This window comes from Silurus aristotelis (assembly GCF_946808225.1).
Source record: "Silurus aristotelis genome assembly, chromosome: 29".
In the NCBI taxonomy this organism is placed as follows: domain Eukaryota; kingdom Metazoa; phylum Chordata; class Actinopteri; order Siluriformes; family Siluridae; genus Silurus; species Silurus aristotelis.
This window is the reverse complement of record NC_139602.1, coordinates 11784042-11790041: the sequence shown is the minus strand read 5'-3', so window position 1 is coordinate 11790041 and position 6000 is coordinate 11784042. Positions and strand designations below refer to the sequence as shown.

At 40.0% G+C, this 6000-nt stretch overlaps 1 protein-coding gene across 3 annotated transcripts in view; it reads left to right on the top strand.

Moving 5' to 3' along the window:
* rbms2a (RNA binding motif, single stranded interacting protein 2a) overlaps window positions 1-6000 on the top strand; it is a 31746-nt gene that overhangs the window by 761 nt on the left and 24985 nt on the right. The window contains exon 1 of one of the 3 annotated variants that reach the window (XM_083534825.1): window positions 1-11. This exon is cut by the window's left edge and continues 132 nt beyond it. The exons of the other annotated variants lie outside the window; for them this stretch is intronic. The gene's annotated coding sequence lies outside the window, so the exon portion shown is untranslated. The remainder of the gene's footprint in view (window positions 12-6000) is intronic. 3 annotated transcript variants of the gene reach the window in all.

The window sequence follows — 6000 nt, the reverse complement described above, 5'->3', positions numbered from 1 at the left end:
CCGGAAGTCCGGTGAGTGTAAAATCAACTTCTCTCTCTGTATTTTAAATATTTGATGTATTTCATTTAATGATTTTAAAGTCAGCTGAAGTTTTGAGGACCTCCTGCCCCACCCCATGAAAGAGCTCAGTGTGCCGGAGTGTTTGTCTGGAGCGCAGCCTGTGCTGGTGTGGAGCTTCTGCAGGATGTTTATGAGATGTTTAGAAGATGTCTTTGATTTGTCTTTCTGGCAGTAATTACGATCCCGCGTTGCGCTGCGTTTCATCAGGACCCGGATTTTGCTTCGGGTTTGTTTTTGTTTGTTTGTTTGTTTGATGTTAGAGCGGGATTTGTAGGAGAAATAAAATCCGATTAGTTTAGTGTGTATGCGCTGTTCCGACTGTAACACAAAACAGAAAGTGTTTTTATTAATATTTATTTATTTCTATTGATAATGTTTGTATCAGCAGCTCGTGAAGGAACAGGTTGTTCTCTTGGCGTTCACGTGCGGCTGATTTGTTTTCGGAGAAAAGCCCGTGTTGTGTAAGAGCTCGCGGCACCGTGTCGCGCTCTGCGTCTGAAAACGTGGCTATCATTAACACGCACAAACAAAAAGAAAACCCGGGGACACGCGGTTCGGGGACGCGCGGTTCGGGGACGCTCCTCAGAGCAACATGACGGACGCTCAGATGCACAGACGCCAGGCTCATGGATGAATCGCTCAGGAGTTGTGATTGTATTTCGAGTCGTTCTGACGCGTGCAGATGTTTGTGTTATATTTTTGGGAAATGTCTCAGCACTGCCCAACACCAGGGGTCATGTACAGAGTGTGTGTTCATCAACCCAATGATTCTACTCCGCTTTTTTATTTACATGACAAGTGTGTGTAATGAGCAACAGGTGGCGGTTTTGTGTCCAGATAACGACACATTCATTATCATATTACATCATGACTTTACATGATGTGGTGAAGTGGAAAAAATACTAACAATGAAGCTGTAGATCATTTTAGCGATCGCGTTTTTCTACGAGTAATCCGATAAGGAGGTTTTTTTCTTTATTAAAGAGTGATACTGAATATACAAGAGAAAATACAAGAATATCTGTGAAAACTAAACACATTTTGTGCATTTAATTGTCATACATCAAAATGCAAATAGAAATATGTCAATAAATAATATTATGAAAATCTATTTAAAGTTTTTTTACTTTTAACCACGTTACTTTAAAAACAATAACAGCACTGTACGGTGTTTTCTTTATGTTTTAGTTTAAATTCATCCTAAACTTTGGAAACTTTCTTTGGTCTGAATCTTCTCCTCATTCATTGCTGTTTTCTCCTCGTTTCTCCCTTTTCATTCTGCAGCGTATTTTCCTGTCCAGAGCGTTTAAGAGATTAGTGGGTGGTGCGTCAGTAATATTGGTCCATGGGGAAACACAGTGCTCCGTAAATAGTTAACTTGACTAAACAAAGCGTTTTTGTATACATGAGGAATCGTTTCAGCTAATTTCTTTTCCGATTCTTCAAATTCATTTTGCTATTTATGAAAATCCATGTTTTCACTGTAAAAGTTCCACCACACACAAAACTCTTCCATGCAGCTCATTAAGGTCATTAGGAAATGTGTACGATAACTGTCTCACTCTGGGTGGAGCGGAAACTGGATGTTACTATGGTTACAATGCATTCATTCAGATTTAAATGACGAACGAACACTGTGTGTTCAACTCTCTGAACTCATACCAAAACTTCCAGCCAATCAAAATCCACCAGTCACTCCTAAACTTCCAGCCATTCACAATCCACCATTCACACCTAAACTTTCAGCCAATCACAATCCACCAGTCACACCTAAACTTCCAGCCAATCACAATCCACCACTCACACCTGAACTTCCAGCCAATCACAATCCACTATTCACATTGAGCAACTACAAAAGTAGTAATACAGCACATACAGACATCAGCTGTACCCAAATACAATCTAGCCAAATATTTTTTATCCAGTTAGTTCTACTTTTAATCTACTATTAAACACACCCAACACGTGTTTCCCTTTAAAAAAAGACGCCTAATAAATAAACAACACATCATTTATGACCAAACGAACTTCCCCAGAACAACTCATCATCTAGTCAACTATTATCAGTAGCACTGATTAAGATGTGTTACAATCAGGTTCTAGCTTAGATTAAAACAAATTAAAAGCAGATGATGATCTAAAGGAGCTTCACTTTACACATCAGAATTTACACACTAAACTTTACACATTAGAATTTATACATTAGCCTGTACACACTGGGTTTTATTTACATCTAATGCAACAAATTAGACTTCAACTGCCAGGCATAACACACCAGATGCAGCTTGTCAAAAGTTTTGGATTTGCAGTAATGCAGTTAAAAACAAAGTACTGAATACTGTAGATTTTTTTTTAGTTAATGACGTGAGCAATTTGTGAGTAGTTAACACATTATCTGTAACTTAATGTTTTAAATTGTGTTTTAATGTCACGTAACTCCCGTGGCGAGATGTACAAATAAAGTGTTCGGTATCGTAGTTCGCATTCTCGCTTGATTGTCGCTTGATTGTCGCTTCATGTGTGGATCAAAAAGCTACGTTTTGAAAAGCCTTTTAATAGTCTGATAGCTCACAGTTTCATTGAAAAGTGTAATGTAATCAGTGTACAGTGTGATGAAAATTTCCGCACCGTGCTGGTGTGACTTTCACAAAACAAATGTCTGCATTCAGTGCGTAGATTTTTAGATTGTGTAACTTGTGTGCCTGAGATGCATAGCAGGATAACGTGCAATCAGACCCATTTTACAGCGTTTCTCTGTGTTGGAATAATTACATGATACAGACCATCTTTTCAGAATCAGAAGACGTGTAACGTATCGAGAGAAAACAGAGACGCTGCAAGGACCAAACGGCGTAGCTCTTTGCTAACATCTCGCTGATTTTCTTGTCTAGTTCTCTTTATTGTGGCTATTCAGCTGCGACATTATAAACTTTTAAACGTTTGAAAATGGCAATGACAGAATGATCAGTGATTCAAAATCTGACTGACTGATTCTTCATTCATACAAAAAAATTAAAATAAACACTGAAATAAACATTTAAACATGAAAATTGAAATACGTCTACTTAACGATGTCAGGTGTTAAATAAAAGTTAAAATGTGTGTGTGTGTGTGTGTGTGTGTGTGTGTGTGTGTGTGTGTGTGTGTGTTAAACAACATATAGGGACTAAAAATGTGGGATGGGATGTGCTACTTTGTGAACATCCCATCCCACATTTTTAGTCCCTATATGTTGTTTAATAAGCTCCACTCTTCTGGGAAGACGTTCCCCTACATTTTGTGGAATTTCGTTTGGCCACAAGGGTGTTAGTAAAGTCAGTGTTCAGTAGTGTTGAGGTCAATGCTCTGTAACAGGAGATCTTCCACCAAATCCAACCCATGGAAAGCAGATCTTTAGGGAGCTGGCTTTGTGCTCATAGTTCAAGTGGAGTATAAATTTCATGCCACTGCATCCAAAGACGTCCTGTACAATTGTGTGCCTCCAACTTTGTACTGTTTGTGGTAGAACCACATATGGCATATGAAAAGTCCGGTGTCCTAATACTTTTGGCCGCACAGTGTGTGTGTGTGTGTGTGTGTGTGTGTATAATGAAAGCAGTGCTTTGTTAGGTGTTTTGTGTAAGTCGAGAGTATAATGTACACTAGTGCTGCAGTTCCTCTGCTCTGGAAAAGTGAGTCAAAGCTTCAGTGTTTATTAAAGCTACAGATTTATAAACGAGTCGTTTACTGACAGATTTCAGGCCTTTATTTCAATTCTCTATTTCTATTTATTTAACACTGAACTTGAGCAGGTTCAAATATCTCGAGATTCTAACGACGAGAAATGAATTTACACCCGAACTAAAGCCGTCTGTAAAGATTTAAATGAAATTACAGGATGGGATTCAGACAGGATCCAAAACAAACAAGAAACTGTGAGGCAAGGAAGAGGAAAACCATATACCACACACACACACACACACACACACACACACACACACACACACACACACACACACACACACACACACACACACAGAGACCGTGTTAGGATCCTGAACTCACCTGGAGCAGGTTCTCAGTGTGTCAGGAACAGATGTGTCCTACACATTGGAAATATTTGTATTCTTTTTTTTTTTTCTTATGAAATTTTATTACGGACAAATCAAATCAGTGACCTGCACTATATTTAGCTCCGCCCACACTTCCTGATTGGGCTAGCATAGTCTCTAAGTTAAAAGGGGGAACAAATTTCCCTGGGGTGTCTGATAAACATCGCAAAGCCAAAAGTATTGGGACAGTACAGTATGCGGTTCTTCCATAAAATTGTTGTAGACACGATTGTATCAGACGTCTGTGGATGCTGGAACATAATATTTTCTTTTCCCTTCACTTGAACTAGGAGACCCAAAGCCTGTTCCTGCACGACACTGCCCCTGTACACAAAGCAAACTCAATGAAGATCTGCTTTACATGGGGTGGATGTGTTGGAAGATCTGCTAAAGAGCTCTGACCCCATTAAACACCTTTGCGGTGAACACCTTCAGGCCTCCTCACCCTCCTACATCAGTACCTGACTTCAATTCTGTTCAGTTTTATTTGTAGATCACTTTTAACAATGGGCACGAAGACGTTTAGTGCCTGTAAGTTTATCCATAATGAGTGAGCCAGTGGTGGCTGTGGTGAAGGAGAAACTCCCCGTATGAGAAAGAAACCTGGAGAGGAACCAGAATAAATCTAGTGTAAAATCTTCCCAGAAGACTAGAGCTCATTATAAGAGCAATTGGGTGGAATGTGATGTTCATAAAGAAGTCCAGGTGTTGAAAAAGGGACATTTTGTTACACGTGTAGTAAAACGTTTCTGTTGGAGTCTGATGAATAGACACGTATCTAAAAAGAATGATAAACATTTCAGAGTTCACCTGGAGGTCAGATTCCCACGTGCAGAGCTACAGACGTATCTCTCTCTCCATCTCTCTTCTCCGTCGGCGTTTCGCAGGCGTTCCGCTCGCCCCTGTACCTGGGCCATGGGGGTAAACAAAGCAGAGAACACAAAGTAAATGAGGGCTGAAGGATGAAAAAAGGCTCTTTTGTGAGCAGGCGGCAATTATAGAACCAGATGGCATGCGGTTTCCAGTTACCAGATCTGCCTCATACTTTAAAAAACTATGACTACATTTCCCAGAAATCCCGGCTATAAATCTCCCTGCCTGAGCGGCTGGCTCGGCTTTCAGAGTGGAGAAGTTCAGAACAAGGAGAAGAAAACAAAGGTGTTGATAACGTGTGATCAGGAAATCAGACTCTGTGATTCCAGATGTGAAAAATCTTCTACAGAATATCTGAAGCGCTCTGAATCAGAAATAAGGTTGCATCTCATAAACTCCTCAACATCTGATCTCCTGAACGTCGGTCTGACTCCAGATCGGACTTCATTTACAGCTCGTTGAAATGAGGGGGAAAAAAATAGTGGCTATAAAATGACCACAAGAGCAGTTCCACATTATTCTCCAGTTACTGTTATAATGAGCTCCACTCTTCTGGGAAGATGATCCACTAGATTTTGTGTAGACACACAGGTGTCAGGCACTGATGTAGGGGAGAAGGTGAGGAGACCTGGGCTGCAGTCAGTGTTCACATTTATCCCACAGGTGTTCAGTGGGGTTTAGAGCTCTATAGCAGGAGATCATCCACCAACCTATGGGAAGCAAATCTTCATGGAACTGGCTTCAGACACAGGGGCATTTTTATGCTGTAACACGCTCCGGCCATGTGGCGCAGAGACACAGACATTACACTGTTGTCCAAATACTTATCAACCAGACTGTAGCTCTGGTAAAAACATAACCGAAGAAAAAGTAATAATCATAATAATAATAATAATAATAATAATAATAATAATGATACGATTGTAAATAGCAGACTAATAATAATACAAATAATTTTCTCCTTTGTATTCATTCC